Raw genomic sequence first — 19957 nt, forward strand, 5'->3', positions numbered from 1 at the left:
CACTGTCCAGGAGGGTTGAAAATCTGGCTGCCTAGCAGCTACATTACAGATTTAATTAACACACATTGAGAACTGCTGCAAATCAGCTGTGCAACCATTCCCTTGCTATTGATGATGACAACCTTATGGAGGCCAAGCTGCAAATCCTCCTTACAGGCTGCAGTGCAGTTACCATTTTTCTATTGATCAGCTTAGTCTCAGATGTTATGTGGCAAAAACGTGGTAATCAGGATGACAGGCTTAAAAGATGTAAGCTATTCACAGAACTAGTGAAGAAAACGAAACTAAAGGCATTCAGTGCCACTGAGTACACTTTTTGAAAGAAAATACAGGCTTTTGTATAAAGCAGAATGCCAGAGACAAAATGTGGCCAATCATAAAACCTCAGTGAAAGGGTTGAGTTTAAAGGAAAGTGCAGTAGCAAATAAATACTGAAAACAAGCATTGAGGAAAATTCAGCATTTGTAGAGACAGCAAGGACAGATGTGTTCTCCTTCTGGTCTCTGTATGGCAGTGGCAGCCTTTTAGACTTCTATTGCACACTTGTTAATGATATCACAAAAATGGAGTCAGAAAAAAAGTACAAAAGAAAAAGGAGTTGTTACTAAACAATGTTGAGGCAATGAAAAAATGCTAAGGAATAGTACTTAGGGAAAAGGATCACAGCGAATTGCCATTGAAGGGAGATGCAAAAATATTTTGACCTTAGAAAGTTTCAGTTCATCTCTGCTCATAATCATAAATATTCCTGTGGATGAACAGTTCAGAGGCAGAACTGCTCCCCTGGGCTAATATGCTGTCCTTGAGGTAGAGTTACATCGGCATGGAAGAATTGAGTTAATAATAATGCCACTCTGGGGAAAACACGCACTTGGATTCATGTATTTTTAACAATTGTTGGATATTTGACAGAGACCTAGAAGTCTGTTGTTGCTGAAACAAAACATGTAACCATTGGCACAGGGACAATTAGCAAGTGTTCTGCAATTAATTTAGAAATTGCAGGAAGGGGTAACCCTAATTAACAGCTCTGGAGGAGGTGATAGGAATTATTTGAGGAGCATTTGCAGAAATCATCAATTAAATACAAACGAGTCTAAGAAAACATGTCATTTAGCAAAAAATTATGAAACAAGAGCTTAAAGAGGGTGTAACTGGTTTGCAGAATACTGACTAGAAAGAGCTTTGATAGTTACTACAGATAGTTCCTCAAGGCCCTCAGCAAACTGTATAGCTGAGAAAAAGAATGAATATAGAGTCTGATAATGCTTGTCTGGTATACAAAAAAAAAAAAAAAAAAAAAAAAAGAGTTTAAATGAGAGTGCTGTAATTTCCTAACTCTTATGCTGTAAAATATTGATATGCCTAGCCTTCAAAGCAAGCCAATTTCATGAATCCAGTGGGCCTAGTTAAAATAGTATGTTGTGATAAAATCACACCAGGCACAGAATTCACAATTTAAGGTTGAAAAGCCTAACAGCCAGCACTCCAGACCAAAGGTACTGTAACCTATATGTAAAGTCATATTAACAATCTGGGAATATAAACTCTTTACTTATTTACTTTATTTCATTCAGATCTCTATAATTATCTTCCGCTATTATCTCTGACATCTTTAGTCATAGGCTTGCCAAGCTTGTCAAGAGAGCTTTAAAATAAAGTTGCCAGAGGAAAGCAAACTCAATCCATCCCACTCCTACCAGCCTAATGGCAGTGCCAGAGCCTGGAGTGGTAGGGCAGGTGTGCAGGAGAGCACGTGAAGAGCATCACAAAGGAATTCAGGCCATTCCAGCCAGTGGGGGGAAAACCTGATGCTGGGGGCCAAACCTAAATGCTTCTACACAAGTGAACGAAGCATGGGGAATAAACAGGAGGAGTTAGAGACCTGTGCTCACCTGCAGGGCTGTGATATAATTGGCCTCCTAGATGTGGTGAGATGGCTACTGTGACTGGAATCTTGGAAGGACACCGGCTCTTTGGGAAGGACAGGCAGGAGAAATGAAGCAGCCGTGCTGCCCTGTATGTCAATGGCCAGCTGGAGAGAATGGAGCTCCTTCTGGGCATGGATGAGAACCTGGATGAGAGTTTGTGGGTCAGGGTTAAAGGGAGGGCAGGAAATAGTGGTATTATAGTGGGGTCTTTTACAGGCTGTTCACCAGGAAGATCGACAAGCTGAGGCCTCTGTAGATAAAGCAGCCTCACAATCACAAGACCTTGGGGATCTTCAACCACCCCGATATCTGTTGGAGGGACAGCACAGCAGGGCACAGGCAATCCAAGAGGACCCTGGAATGGATTGATTACATCTTCCTTCTGATAGAGTAGCAATGAGAAGAGATGCTGTGCTGTACCACATTTTCACCACCAAGGAGGGGCTGGTGGAGACTGTGAAACTTGAAGGCAGCAGGGCTGCAGTGGCTGTGAAGTGGTGGAGATTGAAATCCTTATAGCAGTGAGGATTGTGCACAATAAGATTGCCACTTTGCTTCAGGAAGAGCAGACTTTGGCCTCTTTGGGGATCTTCTTGGTATACCACTATCCATTAAAGAAAAAAAAAATACTGCTTATTGAAGATAGGAATACCAAGAATTTCTTTGAGAACAAAAGTCTATCAGGGCATATAACAGTGTTTGCAGAACTGAAAGCCTGGAGATTTCACTCAGTCTGACCTATATTAAACTTAAACTCAAAAAGTTTATGTGCTGCTAGACATGTCTGTAAAAATTAATGTTAATGGTCACTAAAGCTTAACATAACTTTTTAATTAAATACTTGTCTTCTCAATATTATTCTACTTTCATTTAATTGTCGTTGCTTAAGGAAAGCAGCAAAATCTCCAGGTCAAAGCATTTCCTTTCATTTCCACTGCTTTTAAAAACCTACTTTTTTTGCTAGTGATTTTGGTGAAGCTGTTCCTGCTCAGTTTTCTTGACAACTCATAGTGTTGTTCAGACAGGCAAGAGACATCAAAGCTGTTTAAATAGTAGTAGTTCCCCTTCTTTTGAACCATAAGGAACCAGTCATAGGTTGGAAATGGGATACCTGACTTGAGACACCAAAAAACACACCTGAAAATCAATGCCACTCTGATAAGTTACAGCTTCAGAAAATTGGTAAAGGCATTGCAAAATGATTACCTAATCAGGAGTATTGCCTGCCAAGCTTGAAAGAAACTCATTACTCTGTTCTTTCTCTGCTCTGCTATAATTTACACAGCTCTGGTATCTTTCTCCTTTCTGAACAACCACATGGCTACAGGAATCACTATGAATATTACAACAGGATTAATTCACTTAAAATGCCTGCAGCAATTGTGACATTTGCACTTTGAAGACTCATAAAACATCTGAGCACTTTTGAATGCCTAATGCGAGCAGCAAAGTCAGCAACACAAAAATCATTCCCATTTTCTACCACTGTCTGAGATTTTATATTTACATGATTTTAGACGAGAGTACTTGTGTGAAATATGATTAAAAAGTTACATTACAGAAGACTTAATTGGTCCTAAATCAGCCATAACTGAGCACGATGTAGGGACATCTACACTGATGTAAAGCAAATGAAGATAGACATTACAAGAGTCAATGTAAGCATGGATTGGACTTACTTAAGACACATGCTTATTTTTCCAGGTTTACATTTATTTTTAGCTTTTTTTTCAACTATTCTTCAACTGAAGGAAGTTCTACACCTTTGGGTATACATACATGTTCTCTGGTTCTTTCATACCTAGCCTCAGTTCACCCAACTTAAACATGAAGGCTATAAAGCTTGAATTTAGTTCCTATCCAAGCCAGCGGCTGCCCTCAGGGGGAAAAAAATGCCCCATTACAACAAGAATAGAACAGAACATAGCAGAAATAAATGCCTGACCACTTGTGGGGCTGAACAAAAGTTAAAGCATGTTATTAATGTCATTGTATATTTGCCTTTTAAACACTGACACACTTAGGGCACCCACCACCTCTACACGAAGCTTGTTCCAGTGTTTGACCAACCTCTTTCTAGAGAAATGTTTCCTAATGTCCAGTCTAAACCTGCCGTGATGCAAATTTGAACCCTTCCCATGTTTCCTATCGCTGGATACAGGGAGCAGTGCTCAGCACCTCCCTCTCCAATTCCCCTCCTCAGGAAACTGCAGAGAGCAATCAGGTCACCTCTCAGCCTCCTTTTCTCACGACTAGGCAGAGTCCTCAGCCACTTCACATAACAAATCCTTTCTAATCCTTTCACCAGCTTTCTTGCCCTACTCTGGAGACTCTTAAATTGTGGGGTCCGGAACGCCACACAGGATTAAAGGTGAAGTTTCATTAACACCAAATACAACAGAAAAATCATATCTGTTAATAAGCTGGTGATGTTGTTTGGTGCATCCTGGGATGTGATTTGCCCTCTCAGCTGCTAAGGACACAATTTTCATTCATACTGAGCCTGTTGTTGACCAGCACCTCCAGATCCCTTTCTGCAAGGCTGCTCTCCAGCCACTCCTCTTCCACCTTATACTTGTTCCCAGTATCATTGTTTTCCAGATGCAGAATTTGGCATGGTTTTTGTTGCATATCTTGTATATTTTCCTACAAAATTTAAATGTTTGACCTTTCTGGATGGAAAAGCTTTATTTCAAATATTTTAGTAGCATAATATAGGGGAGTTTAGTTACTGTATTAAGCCATCTATGCTACCCATTATCACCAAGGTGCATGAGGAAGACGTTCCTAATACATATAAGGGTAGGAAACACTGTAGTCATCCCTGACACTAATATGTCTTGATTATGTACAAGTCACAGATAACAGTATATTCAAAATCTGGTTAGATTTGTCCCATTTCAAGGAATAAAGGAGTAAAGCAGGATTTTTTTAAAATAGCAATGATAATGCAAATTACTATTCACTTTTTCTGCATAGTTAACACAATAAATCAAGCAAAACCTTGAAATCCAAAAGCCTCATATGGCAATATTCACAGGAGGAGCCCAAAAGTGATTAAGACAATTTCTTCAAAATTTGAACCAAGTTTTAAAATGTACCCTTGGGTACAGAAGAAGCAGAGTCAATTTCCCAGGCTAACTATCAAGATTGAAAATGTGAGATTTATCACTGATCTCTGTCTAAAAGATGTACTCTCGAACACTGTCATCCAATCACATAAAAATGTGGATTACACTGTCAATTTGACTAGTGCATGTTTAATACTTCTGTAAAGATACTAATCTCTGTGACAGCAGAGCTGAGGGACCCTTAGAGGATTTGAAGACAAAACAATGCAGAGAAGATGATTACAGAAAGCTGTCTCTAGGAAAGAAACTCAGAAGGAGATTTATGTTATATAAATTTGTACTTGCTCCCTAATTGCAAATGACATTCAGGAACAAATCTCTTCTGGGGGAAAGAATGTGACTTTAGCACAAGTTCAACTTTGCTATCAATACTGCTGGTAGACTTTTCTGTCCAGAAAAACTGTAAACTATTGTTTCTTAGATTCCTGTACCATTAGATCACAGAGTGGTTTGGATTGGAAGGGACTCTAAGGATCATCTAGTTCCAAACCCCCTGCCGTGGGCAGCGACACTTTTCAATAGAACAGGATGCTCAAACCCCATCTGAGTTAGCCTTGAACACTTTTTTGTACTTCTATTTTTTACTAGATGATCAAGTAATTAGAGTTTTACATAACATTATTTGTGTCACCAGTAAATCCCAGGCTAAAACTGTGCCATATTAATTATCTTTTGAAAGTTAGACATCGTTGCAAACCATGCAAAAAACCACAAGGAAAAGCAATTAAGTAGTAAGACTAAAAGTAAATATGAATTTGTTATCCCAAAATCCATAACACATGAGAGTAAAGGGATCATTTGACAAATCTTATCACAGAACATTTCAGGTGGAAAACAGAATACCTGAAAGTATTTTAAGAACTTATGCAATCAATGATCAGTTATGTTCTCAGTATAAAGCAGAAAATATTTTAAAACTTCATAATTAAATAATTCATCAATGTAGAAAAGGTAATGAATAATTAAGAGAAGCGTGGATTTGATTATTCTTTGTTATTTTGCGTGATAAAATTATGAGAGATCTGAAAATTCATCAACTGCATCTATTTGTTCTCAGTCTGACTTTCAAAATAGGTGAAGCTTATCAAAAAGAACACTAAACCTTAACTCAGAAAATTATTTCAGGCTTAAAAGGTGACACAATAAAGACTGACAGAAACCTCCAGGCATTACTTCATGAAGTGCTTTTATTTAACCAAGTTTTTGTAAAAAGTTAAAAATAACACTAGAATGGAAATTGCCCCTTAGACAAATGGTGTAGTACAAGTATATCCCAGGGCAAAATTTGCTGGATGATGCATATGTTATACAGAAACTCCCTGGCACCCTTGAAACCAGTGTCTATTTTAGTGCTTCTCTAGCATGGGTTGAAATACTGATAACCTTGTAAAATGGCCTTACCTGAAGGGCAAAAAATGAATGTCTAAGAAAAGCACAAGAGACATTGAACATTGATTGGAGCATCAGGAGCACATTGGCCACTAAGATGAATATAAACTGCTATAAAATCTTTGACCCTTTATGCAACACAACATATTTGAAAACTATGTTGAAAAAATGTTTTTCATTAGTACATTGCTTATATACTAACATCTCTTTAGACACTTTTGAATGAACAGAATAAACTACTTTAATTGTGTGGAATTTTCAGCGTGTTCTCCCTGCATATTTCTAGTTAAAATGAGTAAATATGTGCTCTTATAGTAATATCATGGAAAGGATAGCAGAGATGCCATTCTAAGAGATAATATTATATCATCAGTGAAATATTAGTCTTCTAGCAAGAATAATATAGTCATCAAAGTCTCTTGGTAATACAGAAGAAATATTTCCATAGGCTATGCAAGCATTACAAAAAAAATGATGCCTCCACAAAGTTGTTCTGTTAAAAAAATAACTTTGATGTTTATATGGATTTGATTGGAAAGCAAAAACAATCATTTGCTGCGGAGGGATGTTTATGTTTCAGTGTTAACAAAACTGGTTATTTGTCTCCAGCACAAGAAAACAAGTAGATAAAGCATCTTTTTTTTCTTTCTTTCTTTTTTATTTTAAGCATCCCTTTAAACATTTTAATGTTATGTACATATTATAAATACCATGCATTTCCACTGTTCCACTGCTGCAAGCACTGTCTCCTATGTAGTAACTGAACTGCTAAAAGTGGCAAAACCCTTGAGCATCAGAGAGGTTTTGCACTCTTCTGTCACTCACAGCTTTAAACTTCCAAAAATTTGTTATTGTTACTTTTTTTATAGATTTGCTTTTGTAACCAGATTCAGAGATATAAACAATGGGGTTTGCTTTATTAGGAATAAATATTTTTAATTATATTTTTCCCCTGTCAAACTTGACTGGAAATCAGTACTTTTGATGAGAAGTTGATTACAAACGCTATTATATTCTCATGGTGTTATGGTTAAACTTGAGTCCTGGTTCAAAAGGAGAAATTTACTGCTTTAAGCGGTCATAAAGTATGGTCATAATGTATTATAAAAAAGCCTTTCAGTTAGTTCATCAGATTTATTTAATAAAACTTGAGACATGATGACCAAATCACTTGGGCTATGTTGACATCATAGATTTTGCAAAATCATGCACAATCCAAGAATTTAATAAAGTTTCCTTTGAGTTCCCTTAGTACTTAAATTCTGTTTTTTCAGAAGAATTTCAGTGCTGTGTGGGCTGGCTGCTCAACAGATTCCTAGCATTAAGGAATTTTCTGGATCCACAAATCACAAGTTTTTAGTGGGATTCTCATGGGCAACAGCACTCTGAACTCTGCCTGTCTAAGCAAGATTTACCTAAACCCTTGTGGCTCAAGTGACTGAAAGAGCAATTGTTGCACCACCAAAATATAGGTTGGAACCAGGAGCTGGGAGACTAAGGTGAATGCGGTTTACTCCCAGCTGTGTCTGAGACTTTCTAATCTGCTCCTCACACCTTCCAAATGTGCCCCACATCTAGTTTATGTACTTAGGGAACAATAGAGACAGGTTTCTCTGCACCACTTTGACTGAAGCTGTTTCCTTCTGATTAGAATAACAGAAAAATCAATAGATCAAGGAAATGGGAGAATGTGTTTTTCAAGTCTGTTGATGAGATCACTGTTGTGGTTTAGGAATGGTACTCCCTAATTCAGTGCCCCCACCAAGACTCTCCCAAACCTCATGCTACTCTCACTCACTCCCCCTTCCCCTCCTTGCTGTGGCAGGAACTGGCAGCACAAGAGGCAAAGACCATGGGTTGAGACAGGAACAGTTTACTGGAAACAGCAATGCAATTAGAAAACAATCAGTGATAGCCACAATATTAATAACTAAAGGAGATAATTATTCACATGCAAAAATGCTCACTGCAGAGCCTGAAACAATAAACAAATGTCTCCCCCCAAAAACTTTTCTTGACTGCAAGGAGGCCCTGATCCTTGGAAGGGAGAGTCCCTTTCCCCCACACCTGGTAGTGACTGTGAGGTGGTACTAAAAAATCATCAGGTCCTGGCCGCAGCCTCTTGGGGTACTGCAAAACTGAACCCTGTCTGGTCAGAACCAGGACAATCACTTAATAGAGAGACCTGAAGCTGGTCTCTTCTTCTCAGGCTGTTTTCACTTAGCTATAAGAAATCAAGTAGTTTATTGGAATAAATATTGAAAGAATAGAGGAAGGCAAGAATCACTGAATCCAGATCCCTTTTACTGCAGGAAGTGCCATCATATACATTTACCAGTAAAACATAAAGATAATTACCAATGATAGAAGCACAGAATGGCCTGGGGAGAGGGACATCTTTCACTATACCAGATAACTCAGAATTCCTTGCAGCCTGATCTTGAGCACTTCCAGGGATGGGTCATCCTCAACTTTTCTGAGCAGCCTGTTCCACTGCCTCATCACACTCAGTAAAGAATTTTTCCTAATATCTAATCCAATCTAATCCTACTGTCTTTCAGTTTGAAGCTGTTTGCCTTTGTCCTGTCACTACATGCTTTTGTAAATAGTCTCTCTCCATCTTCGTTCTAGGCTGTCTTCAGGTACTGTAAGGCTGCAATTGGGCCCCCCCAAAGCCTTGTCTTCCCGAGGATGAACAAATACAATTCTCTGAGTCTTTTCTTCATAGGACAAGTCCTTCCCTCTGACCATCTTGGTGGCATCCTGTGGGAGAATGGATTGTGAGAGACTAGAGATGGTTCTGCAGGCAACCTTGCCCCTCATGAGTTAAAGCTGTCCTAATTTCCAAAGAGTGTAAGCAGCCTTGCCCTTCCTAGGTCGTAGCTATGTCCAATAAGGATGTGTGTGATAAAAGAGTGAGTTGGGAAGGGAGGGAGGGAGGAAGGGAGGGAGGGAGGGAGGTGTGATGCTGCCAGTGAGAATTTGCAGGGAATGATAAAGGACTGCTGCTTGCCACCATTTTGTCATTTGAGTCCACTGCCAGCCTCCTCTGGACTTGCTTCACTAAGTCCATGTCCTTCCTGAGCTGGGGATCCTAGAGCTGGATGCAGTACTCCAGGTGAGGTCTCACTGTCAGTCAAAATCCTAACCAAGTTTGGACAGTACAGTCATTAAACTTTTAGGTTTCCTCTTGAAAGTCACTTCAAAAGAAAAAAGCAGCACCAGCTGGACTGTGTGTCTGTAGGAACAGAACAGACAAGTTTGAATCAAAGTCACTTATTTCTTCTGATGTGGATAAATTATCTGATAACCAAGCAGATCAGAAAAAAATCCCATACTCACACTGCTGGCAGGAATCTATTCAGACTGCAATAAAAGATCTGTGTGGCCATTATAAATTTATGTGGTATATTCCTCTTCAGTAAGGTTTTGGACATTTCAGTCTCTGTGAATTATGAAGTTCAGGCAAAAACCCAGTTATACTAAAGCAAAGTCCTCTTAATCAAAGTATACATTGGTACAAATAATTGCTCCCCATGTGGTCTAAACCACAATACATTTATACTTGTACTGGCATTTCAAGCAGTGTTTATGTATATAAAAATTTAGAACTAAAATATACCATCCTCAAGTAGGTAAACATGAAAGAAAAGCCCATATACAACAGTATTTAAACAACATGTGGAACTTTCATTGCTATGCGGATTTCTTGAGATGAATCATGTCTTTTCATGTAGTATTCTACTCTGTCTCCAATCATTTATTCACCAGTGAATAAATGATTGGAGATAGAGTAGAATATTACATGAATATTACACAATACATCCTGTATTTGTGGGTCTGCCTACTGAATTGGTGGGAACCAAACTCTTACTTTTCTATTTATTTAAAACAAAAAGAAACTTACCATCTGGTTTGTCCTATGAATTGATAATCTTATATCCTTACATAGAAATGATTTAGGTATTTTATGTGGGAGGTGTGGATATAAGACAGGTGGTTAATATTTAGCCAATGCACAGGATATGGATTGAAGTACTTATTTGCTAATCTGATCTAGAAATGTATGATATTTGTCAGTCTAACAGGAATAGAAGCACACTTTTGGACAAGGAAGATGGCAGTATTCATTTGGTAAAGAATATACTTTTTTTGTGTGCTTGCAAACTTTGTTTTCTAGCCTTCATTTATTTGGCAACCAACAGGGCTTTGCACAACATGCACAGTTCTATAATTCTTTAGAAACCCCATATGAAGTTTCATTCCAGCTCCAAATGAGGCATTGATCATTTCAGCAGGAGGCAGGTATGAGGAATACAGGTGTCTTGGCTAGCCATCTGCCCACTTGGAATGCTAAACTAAGATACCATTCTTAGTGAACCTTAACAGCAGTAGCCATTATTTCCACAGAGGTAGGTTTTCCTCTGGGGCTTGAAAACCACTTGCCTCTGTTTGCAAACTAGGAAGAGAACCTTGCCACACAGCATACAGAGTGACTGCTTTTATAGACCCCTACATTTAAGGGGAAAAGGTAGATAATACTAATTATGTCTCATACTAAAAGGAAACTTTTCAGAAAGCAAAGAAGTAATGACAACAGAACATTAGCAGCCTTTTTTTACACCCAAGGGTGATTAAAAAAATTAAAAATGGAGATTAATTAGACCAAGTTTTTGTTTGAAAGTAATGAAGGTAGATGAGGAGCTATCAAAGAATATCTTAGCACAGGCTAAATTTAATTTCTTTTTGTGTATACTTTTACTGTACTTTTGCTTTAGAACATGAACAAGATGTGGCAACTAACATACAAGTTAAAAACTTTCATTTTGAAATATGAATAATAAATTCTGTTATCTGTGGTTCCATGTCTGTTTTCCATCACATTATAATGTCTCTGCTCAGATTTGTTTGAAGAACAAGAAATGTGTGGCAGAAATTTCCTGTAAGGTTTGCCCTTGGATAGAAGAAACTTTTGCACAAAACGTATCTGTGAAGTGAATCAACAGAAAATTCTCTTGTGCACTTGAAACTGAATTTTGCATAATATTTGATACAAAAAGAACAGGGAATGCAAATGTCCCATAGCAAAGTCTGATCACCATAAATTTCACATAAGAAGCTGTTCTTATATTTTAAGAAAGAATGTTCACTAAAGGTCTGAACTGGTAACACCAGGGCTGGATAAGCTTTCTTTAAACAACTTCACACTAATCCTGGCACAACTTTAGGGAGGAAAAGATTACTATATACTCTTCCACTTAATATTTGCTCCACTTCACTTTTATGTTAAAGCAAAAACATTTATAAAATGGTTATTTTCTTTAATGCTCAAAGAAGTTAATTCATTTATACCCGTTCAATTTGATAAGAATGGAGATATAATTATATAATATTTCATTGCAATCTTTCACTTTAGAATTTTATGTTTGAAGACTTGAAGGGAAAAATTACTGTGGCCTTATTACTATTTTTCCACCATTTTGACACAAACACTGAAAAGTTTCTTACAAATTTGTAATTACAAATCCCCAAGCACTGAGACTGAATGATTCTGAAGAGACAAAACAGAAGGCTTTCCATGTAACTGGTATTCCTTCAGAAGCATGCCCTGATATTCAGTATATCTGCAGATATCCATAAATACATATTTACAAAAAAAAAAAAAAAAAATAGATACTGCAGTTAAACACTACTTCAAAGTTTTCCATTTGGCTGATAATTTTCCTCAAATGTATTCATAATTAGGATTGCATCAATGACTGCTGGTATAATGGACAAAAAAGGACCCGTGTAAGCCAAATTGACTGCCATCATCACTTTGTAAAAGTAATTATTCTTATTTTTTTTCTAATTATATTCTAGAGAAATAAGAATTAAGCATTATTGTTACAGAGATGTTGCATGGAAATGCTAATGAAGTGGATCCTTGATGTATTTTAAATTTTTATTGAAGCACATTAAAAAAAGAACAACCACTTAATCTGAAAAGTTAAATAATTTAGATGTCAATATGATAGCTGTCTTCACTGAACATCAGACATTAACACTTCCTCAACATGAGAAGCAGAATCTCACAAATCTCTTTGCAACTGAAATCACAGACATTCCTCCATTTTATGATCTCAAGGCTCTCATTTGAAAGAACAAGAGGTTGCAACTAAGAAAAGATGTCAGCATGTGCATCTTTGTGTTTGCTTTGGCTGCTGGGTGTTTTTGTCAGATCCAAAGTACCAGACCACGTTTATTAGGCACATCACCTCTTGGGAAACCCCACAGCAGTTCATACAATTGTTTCTGCCCTAACCAGCACAAGATCCCTTTGTTGTATTATTCAAATTATAAATAAAGACAGTGTAGGTGACATTCTGTAGTAAATCTCAAAACAGTGAAAATGGGCCTTTCTGAACTGAGACAGAAAACCATTTTAAAATCTCACTGATATGTATATTATTTGTGTTACAGAGAAGTTAATCTTGGTCTAAATTCATCACTGCTGGCAATACTTGGGAGTACCAAAAATTCTTGTGATTTTCAAAATGTTTAGTTAGTAAATATAGCTTTTTCATAAAATTAAATCACAATAGTTAGTGGGTTTTTTTTCTAGTATATTTTAAAATAAAGATTAACACAGTGGCAGTGTCATTAATCTTTTGTCCTGGCTAAGCTCCTCCGCTGAAGTAACAGACAATGGCTATAAAGTTTTATACTTCAAATTTTCATGTAGTGACATATGGCTAATATATCACAGTTATATTTTAAATTATAAATACCTTATGCATCTATTCTCTTATTGCACAGTGAGGGGAGATATATTTAGTGTTATGTCTTTGCTGCTTTACTTTCTAAATTAAAATCAGAGTATTCCACATCAGGCCTTTCCCACATGAAATGGAGAGTGCACTGCTCCAGGGATCCACATGTACATTGCAAGAAATATCAGTGTATAGAAAAAATAACACTTTGCTTTCCAATATCCAATATTCACTTAATGAGGTTAAGCAATGCAACTTCTTGGGGTAAAAATTATCAATGTAATAATAGTGATGAAGCTGATAATGACATTAATAATATTTCCTCCAAATGCAACTGTTTGTATGAAGTTTTACCGTACATTTTGAATATTTTGGGATTGGAAACTTGTGATAATGAACAATAGACATGAGAGTAAATTTAACTCTGTAAATATTCTTTCTTTCAAATTGTCTTACAAATATTTTCACTTTCAGTGCATATCATAGATAAAGGTTACAACTATTAAAATAACTTGATCTCATTTTTATATTTGGGGTTTTTTCCTTTTCTGTCATTATATGTCCTGAAGTGCAACAGAGCCTGGAAAAATCATCTTACAAACCTTAAGCAGTTATGCCAGAGGCTTGAGAAGAAACATAAGTTTAACTGTCCATGTGAATAGCACAGTTATCTCTAACAGGACATGAAAGCCCTTACATATTCACATGTAGATTTGTATTTTCAGGGGTGATGCCCAGTTAAAGGAAGATGCAAATAGGCTCTGTGATGGCTGAAGGTCACAACCCGTGTGAACAGTTCACAAACCAGCTGATCCACTCCATGCACAGACTCGTTTTTCGAAAGTTTAAGGAGCTTAGAAATGATATCCCTAATTCTTAGTTCAGAACAAGCAATATATATTCATGGAAAAGGTAAAAGGCAAGAACGTTCTTCCTAGGGCACTAATCTTTATAGGATGCTGTGCTGGTTATTACGTTAAGGCAGAACACATATTTTCAAACAGCCTGTTACACAGGGCATGCATAATGCCTGAGATTACAGACAGAATCAAAGATTAAAGTATGTACTAACACACTTTCATTATACTGAACATCAAAATATTAGCAACAAAAATAAACAGCTGGGGAAGAAGGAATGACAAAGTCATAAAGCCCAAAGTGGCAAACACTAGACTTAGAGATTAAGCTTTTAAAAAAGAGATGGCAAGATAAAGTATCATCAGAACTTGGGTTTGTTAGCAGTTGTCATCTGTCCTCTGCAGAAGTCGGGCTGGTCTCAGAGTCCCCAGAAAACAAGACACATTTATGGTGAGCTCCTGAACCACATGGATTTGTGAATAATACAATTCATTCCAAACTCTTCTTAGAATCATTACCACAATTCCTATACAGGACTCATAAGAAACTCTACTGGGTATCTCCTGAGGGTTTGTGGAAAAAGTGAGCCTACCTGGAGTCAGCACGTATCATAATGGCAAGACTTTCTCATTAACTGCAATTGTGTTTGCTGAAGTAACACATTATTTCAGACAGGAGTTACAACTTTTAACAAAAATGTACTTATATCACTCAAGTTGTCTTCCTGATGTGATTGTATAGGGATCCAAGAAGGAATGGAAGGCAAAAAGCAAGTTAAAAAAATTTAGTTGTTTTCTCAATCCACTGGGGGACCTGGTTGAATTTTCTGGCCTTGCCAAAATTCTCTAAAGCAAAGCTACACTGAGCCAAAGAGAAAGGACTTAACTCATGCATATGGTGTAAGGCCCCAATCAATTTGCTAAAAGGGTTTTGAAAGGGGTTACAGTGGATCTTATACTCTGGGTAAAAATGCAGTGGAGAAATACCAACCAAGTATTCCCAGCAGGTCAAAACAAAACAAAAGTTTACTGTCAAACTTTGGAAAATCAGGGAATTTTGGCAAAAAATTCAGTACATTTTCCAATCAACACAAAACACTTAACTCAGCACTAATTTGGCCCATTCAACTTAGCAAGCTTTAGACCCACTTGATTTAAGTTACTCAAAGTGTTCCAAGATGAGGGAATTAGAAGAAGATAGAAAAACAAATGGACAGAAAAGATACAGAAAAGCTCACATGCAGCTACCAACTCCTGGGTTCCAGCTGTGTTCAGATAGCAACTCCAACAGGAAGGCGGGGTCAAAACACGTGCTGTCCTCATGGTCAGCCTTAAATACCCCTTGGCCCTCATGGGCACTTCTCCCAGGTGGGAATTCCTGTTGTTTGGCCACTCGGGAGCTGGGCTAGGTGAGATGGAGCACTGCCCCTGGCATGCCATGCCTGGCAGCTCTGCAGGCTGGGGTACTGGCTCTGGGGTGGGGGTGTGGGGCAGTTCACTGCCTCGCCAGGGCATGGCCCAACCTGGCCCCTCTCCCACAGCCCAAAATGTCTTGAGACATCAAGGCTTCCAATCTCTAACACACGGTTTATCACCAGGTTACATGTATGCACATTACTAACTATCACAAATATTTTAAAGACATTGAAAAAAAAGACCTATTTCTTTTGTGAAAGAGAGCATAAACTCTGTAACAGGGAAACCACTGCAAAACAGATTTTTCTTCAAGGAAAGAGAATAGAAGATTAATAATAAATACCATTTCTGGTGTCCCTTCTCCAGTTAAGTTACTCTTTGAGTGTTGACCTTTTGAAAGTTTTTCTCTATAAACTTCATTGTTTTGCAACCATTATGTCTCAACCTGGACTATTTAGAATTCTAATATAATATTTATAATTACTTTTACTGAAAAACTGCAAAATTCATTACAAGTAATATTTGTTGCTTTACCTCTTTTTTTGCATAATCGATAATTTAAAAACAGATTCTACCTTTTTTTCTTTTTGTTTGCTTTTGTAGTTTCTTAATATTAGCTGAAGAGCTGCATAGATAATTTCCAGACTATGGTTTATAATTAAATTATTTATTCTGACTGTTTTTTAATTGTTCTATATTCCTTTTTACAATTTCTACAGTTTAGTTGTTAACCTAAGTGAGATAGCTTATGAGTAACTGCACATTTTTAAATAGGAGAATGATGAAAACCAAAGCCAAATAATGCACCGGTGGGATGACTTTTCATGCTAAATTTTATGAAATGTTTTGATTTTCTATTTCTTCATGAATTCCCAGTAGCCATACAAAGGCTTCAAAACAAAGAAGTGAGTAACACTATCTGCACATCAGGGAGCAAAATTCAGTGGGGTTTTTTTTGTCTTTTCAAAGCATCAAAGCAATTCTGTGGAAATTTAACCTATAGTCATATTGGTTATATATATGTAAATGTGAAATGTTCCTGTTGTACTTATAGAATAAGACAACAAAAATGTCTAGTGTTTCTTTCATGTTAGATATAAACCACACAAAGATATTATAAAAGGTATTATAATGCTAAAAATATTTCTCAAGCTAAAGCAACTGTTCTTAGAGAAAAGGTTAAATAAAACTTACCATAGTTCACAGAATTCAATATAATATCAGTTAGCATAGACGTCTTTATGGATATGTCTGTAAGCCCTTCCAAATGTATTTCTATATATGTTTCTATGAATAACCAACATAATGTCACTTATCTTTTATTATCACTGGACAAAAAATGAAATTATTTAATCTAGAGTCAACACTACTCAACTGCTTATATTTTCTTATATAAGTCTGTGTGCTTTAGGACTTTTTAATTTTATTTTTATGTATTTGTTTTTATTCAGTCATGAATTTTCCTAAAAACCCCAAAAATCTAGAAACTAGATGAAAAATATAGACTTGAACCAAGCTTCACCTAAATCTCAGGCAAACCCAGGACAATCTCACAGCCAGTCATGGTATAGATGAGAAACTTAGCAATACCTACAAATATTATCGGACAGTCCCAAGAACTGCAGTAATCACACAGCAGATCTGAGTTCTGATTTTGCAGTGCATATTTATTTCTTACTGACAGCACAATAGTGATTGATTCACACCTTCTTCATTTTATCTTCATTTTATCCTACATCCTTGGAGATATTTTAATTCTTATCCACCCAAATAGTTAAAGTGTGCCTATGTGACTCAGTCAGAACTGTCACAAATCTCCTGTTTTATAAACAGGATCCTTCAGTACCTCAAGGTGCACAGATGTTGCCCTTCGACATATTTTTATGAGGAAGAGAGATGTCTGCCCTTCAAAGAGAAATCCTTGCTGGGATTGTTAGGATAACCTAATCAGTCTCATGATACCTTTAAGCACAGATCCATAACCTTGTCCACACTTGAGCTGCTGTACTTGTTTCTGATGGAGTGAATTTCTGTACAGGATTACCTCCCTTGTGTTTAGTTTCCAAAGTCCATTGATCCTGAGTTTGAAAGCTTACGTTATTTTTTTTTTTCTTTCTGAAATCCCCAGGATGAACATATTATACAACTTAGATTTATTTTTAAGCTTTTCCACTTTGTTATTTACTGCCTTGTTATCTTTCAGTAGCACATTACAGTAAACATTTTGTGTTTTATCTACTAAGTTAAATTTCCATCTCCATACTGTTATTTCTGTGTCATGTTTAATCAGCTGTGTTTCCTTCCCATCAGTACATTGGTTTAGTGGATTTATTTAGATATGAGATTATTTAGCATTGCATCATGTGTGACACCAACACAAGACCCTTGCAGGTCTCCTAAAATAATGTCATATATGTCATATACAAATAATGTTCTGTAAGGGCTCTTATGAATTCTTGCATTGACTATGAAACTACGCTTTTTCTCCAGAAGGAGAAGTGCATTTTTTTTCCTTTCCATCTCATTCAAAATGATTCAGAGGCTCTACAGAGGGACCTAGACAGGCTGAAAGAGCCAAGGCAAATCATATGAGGTTAAACAAGGCCAAGTGCTGAGTCCTGTGCTTGGGTCACAACAACCCCTGCAGTGCTTGAGGCTGGGGAAGAGTGGCTGCAAAGCTGCTCATCAGAAAAGGAATTGGGGGTGCTCGTCAACAGCAGCTGAACATGAGGCAGGGTGTGCTCAGATAGCCAAGAAAGCATCAACAATAGTGTGGCCACCAGGACCAGGGTGATTGCCTCCCCTCCCTGCAAAAACCTTTGAAGTTCTGGAGTGAGTCCAGAGAAGGGCAATGGAGCTGGGAAAAGGACTGGGGCGTATGTTTGATGAGAAGCAGCTGGAGTAGCTGGGAGTGTTTATCCTGGAGAAAAGGAGGCTCAGGGGAGCCCTTATCACTCTCCAAAACTTCCTGAAAGGAGGCTGCAGCCAGGAGGGGTCAGTCTCTTCTCTCAAGTGAAAAGTGGTAGGACCAGAGTAAATGACCTGAAGTTGTGCCAAGGTAGATTAGGAAAAATTTATTAATGGAAAGGGTTGTCAGGAATTGGAAAAGGCTGCCCAGGGGAGTGGTTAAGTATTCATCCCTGGAGGTATTTAAAAGACTTGTAGATGTGGCATTTGAGGACACAGTTTAGTTGTGGCAGTGCTGGGTTAATTTGTTGGACTCGATGGACTTAGAGGTCTTTTCCAACTTAAAAAATTGTATGATTTTGTGATTCTATTTGTCATACTTCTGTGTAAAACTTTTCATACTTTGGAAATACAGATTGATTTAGATTGTTCTACACTTTGTGTTTGACTTTTAGGCATTAGAATAATCTTGTAATCTTCTTAAGCTTATTTCTAAGAAGAAGGTAATACTCTAAAGTCAGTTTTAAAAGGAAAAGAAACAATTGCAAGCGTATTCAGACCTTTTTTTGTCATTAAGGAAAAAAATAAAAAGAACCATTGGAAAACCTCCAGGAAGAAGTGTCGGTGTGCTCACAGAGAGCCAACGGGCTCTGTCGCCGCTGGCCCAGACACAGCGACAGAGTGTTATGGGGTCAGTCTGTGAGCAACGCAGGCAGTACTGACCCTGTGGGTTCTTTGCCTGGCAGAGGCTTATGCGAGCGATGGAGATTCGACAGGCAGTGGAATGAAAGGAGGAAACAATTTCAGACGAACAGAGGGTTTATTGCAAACACCTCCTCAGCCCGAAACTGCTCGGGGGGAGAGGGGTGCGGGGGGTTTTTGTCCAAAGGATTCGGAGGGGGGACAAAGGGGGTGGCCAGCCACTGCCAGCCAACCGGGGCAGGTTGCCAGGGGATACAGGTGTAATAGAACATCACTTGGACTAATCAGGGGAAAATAGGAGGGATTTACAAAGGCGGGAGAAATGACAGGCAGCTAACCGTGTGCCTCATGACAGGTGCCGGAGTCGTGAGTTAAACAAAGGAACAATCGAGGGGTGGGGTACAGGGAACCCAACAAGTACAAAATTATACAAAGCATAACCGATTAAATTAACACACTGCCACAAAGAAGGACTACCAAATGAGAGGTGAGAGAGAATGAACCTCTCAGGGGTGCTGTCCTTGCATCCAAGAAGTCCAAGGTCTACAGTTGACTGGAAAGTTATTAGACCTTTACCTATCCTACAATTTCAGCAGATTTTTACACTGGACAGGTAAGACAGAGATTTCATTTACTTTTGTTACTAAGAAGTAATATTATAGTTACAATCACAGTTCAAAAAATATCTCAGAAGTAGATGGATTCAATGGGTGTAACAATAAAGCATTGTGATGTCTAGTTTGTAAGATGTCAAAATGAACTTTAATAAAAAGTATGCAGTATGACAGAGAATCAATAAAATAAATTTACTGGTGCTTAGCAGGAGCTAAACAGCAGTATTCCATTTTTGCCTTCCAAATGTCAGGTCACCT

The sequence above is a fragment of the Prinia subflava genome, chromosome 2 (genome assembly GCF_021018805.1).
Source record: "Prinia subflava isolate CZ2003 ecotype Zambia chromosome 2, Cam_Psub_1.2, whole genome shotgun sequence".
NCBI classification, from domain to species: Eukaryota; Metazoa; Chordata; class Aves; order Passeriformes; family Cisticolidae; genus Prinia; species Prinia subflava.